This window comes from Coptis chinensis, chromosome 8, assembly GCF_015680905.1.
Source record: "Coptis chinensis isolate HL-2020 chromosome 8, ASM1568090v1, whole genome shotgun sequence".
In the NCBI taxonomy this organism is placed as follows: Eukaryota; Viridiplantae; Streptophyta; class Magnoliopsida; order Ranunculales; family Ranunculaceae; genus Coptis; species Coptis chinensis.
The window spans coordinates 40,378,208-40,381,050 of record NC_141463.1 but is presented as its reverse complement, the minus strand read 5'-3'; positions in this window follow the sequence as shown (position 1 = coordinate 40,381,050).

Below are 2,843 nucleotides of genomic sequence, written 5' to 3'. Positions count from 1 at the left end.
AGTGAAGCTTTGGTTTTTATACTTTCAGATCCAAAAATCGTGCATGGGCTTGGAGCCATGTTTTGGGCCAGAGAATCAGGCCCAAAACCCAATTCTTTCAGTCTAAAAAGGCCTCTTCAGCTGCAGTTGGCTTCAACAGATTTTTCGTCCACTTCTGCTTCTCTGATTGGATCAAAGCTTAGACCATTGGAAAGCTCTTTCCGAGCCGGTCGTTTTGACATAAGTTAGGACCCATTCTGAGGTCTGAGTCCAAAGATACGGCCTTTGGAAGTTCTGCTGACTTGTGTGCTGTTTCTGCCCGCGTCGACTTTTCAGCTTTTGACCGGGCTTTAGAAAGGCTTTGTCTTCTTGAATCTTGGCCTTTAATCACGGAACTCCTTAGTAACCGACCTTTGCTCCTTTATCTCTCTAAAGTGGCACATTTCTACACATAATGGACTTTGAAACCTCAAATGCATAAAAACACATAATCAGTGTTAACTCTTAATTATTACTCACATAATTGGTCTAAAAGTATGACTGTTACAGGGTTAAAAACTACAATTTTGGGCTCTTATCACTAAGTCTAATCAATCTTAACTAAAGTCTAATGAGAGATTTACGAATTATAACTACGATGCAACTACCCTCAAGATACGACTAATTAACTACGGAATGCTGCGTTGATTCTATGATAAGGAATTAGGGGGGATTGATTCCACCTTAACTCAACTTAACTTACTAACGACGAATCATCGTAATCCGAATTGAACTGCTACGCAGAACAATTGGTTCTTCCTAATCCTTAATTACACATGGCACTTCTACCAATTCATAACTAGCATGTGAACTATTAAACCCATTCTCATGGTGAAATAATCATTTTTAGAGTGGAATAGAAATTACGACGACTCTAGGATAATCGGAATCAAGCTTTCATTAAGGCTTCTCAACCCCCTCTAATGGAGGTTTAGCCGAGAATCATTCCGCAATCATTTCCATATGAATCTAAACTAAACATAATATCAAGATTCCAACTTTACTAATTTAACAAACAATAATTGAAATCTAATTAATAATTAAGAAATGATATCAACAAGAATTTAAACTAGATCTATAAATGAAATGACAAAACAAAAACGAATTGAATAATAATAAACTATTTTATTAATCTAATCAAATGAATAACAATATTTTAAAGGTTTAATCTAAAACAAGGAATGAAATGAAACTAAACTTAATTAAAAACCATTAAAACTAGATCTAGAAGCTATTCTAATGGCTACTTTCTATCCTAAGCTCCTAGATATCTTAAGAGTTAAGTCTTCTTTGTTGATAAGGAGGAAATCAAATCCAAAATCGTGCATGGGCTTGGAGCCATGTTTTGGGCCAGAAAATTGGGCCCAAAACCCAATTTCTTCACTCCAAAAAGGGCTCTCCAGCTGGATTCGGCTTCAATAGAATTTTAGTCCACTTCTACTCCTCTGATTGGGTCCAGGCTTAGACCATTGGAAAGCTCTTTCCGAGTCGATCGTTTTGACGTAAGGTAGGCCCAATTCGAGGTCTAAGTCCAAAGATATGGTTTTCAGAAGTTCTGCTGACTTTGTGCACTATTTCTGCCCGCGTGGACTTTGACTTTTCATCTTTTGACCGGGCTTTACAGAGGCTTTGTCTAAAATTGGCCTTTAATCACAGAACTCCTTAGCAACCGACCTTTGCTCCTTTATCTCGCTAAAGTGGCACATTTCTGCACATAATGGACTTTGAAGCCTGAAATGCATAAAAACACGTGAATCGAAGATTAACTCTTACTTATTATTCACATAATTGGTCTAAAAGTACGATTGTTAAAGGGTTAAAACTACAGTTTTGGGCTCTTATCAAACCACCCCCAAATAGCATTTTGCTTGTCCTCAAGCAAATATGAGAAATTAGAATAAGTGACCAAAAATGGAGTTCTAACTAATCTCGTTTCGCTGAGTGCGATTGCATGGACCATATGCAACAAGGCCTTAAACCACTAGGAATTCCCTAGTGGACGAGTTTTAGCCTCGTGAGAGTTTTCCAGTGAAGGTACTCATAAACTTCATCTATACTACAACGACTAAGAAATAAAACTATTGTTTCCTTATTTTTCCTCTAAATTAACTATACATCTCACTAGCAATAAATATAGAATAATCAAGTCGAAACCTAAGTTAATATATGCATAATAATCGATCATCTACGAATAAACATATATACATTGAGTAATACTATGAAATGCATTAACAGGTCCGTTTCTGAAACTCGGAATAGCGTCCTTATGTAGGTTCTCACAATAATAGTCAAGATACAACACTCTGATTTTTCCACTCAAGTTTCGCTACTCCAGTACGCAGTGGGCACATTTTTCCTTACAATCTCAATGACACACAAGGAAGCCAGAGTCGATCAACACATTTGCCACTTACTATCACACTAACCTATTCCCAATTGAGCTAAAGGTCTTTATTAGGTGTTGCGGGGATTAGGAGATGGTTTAAGAAGGAAGGAAATAGATATTCAAAAGGACAAGTCTGAGATAATAGAGTCTTCATATTATGTAACTTAGAGAAAACCTTGTTATTTTCTTTTTTCTTCTATACTTTGTTTCCATCCTTAGCCATATTTTTCTTTTTATTTTCTTTGGCTTTTGACTCCCTTTTATTCTATTTTTGGAGTTTTTATTTATTTCTATTTTTCTTTTTCTTTTCCTTGGATGGAAACTTCTTTTATTTTTCTGAAGCAACTAACTAATTTTTGTTTACACAGGTTTTTCTCTTCTTCTTTCTTCACTCATTCTATTCTCAGACTTATTCTAGATTAGGTAAGTTGAATTTTTT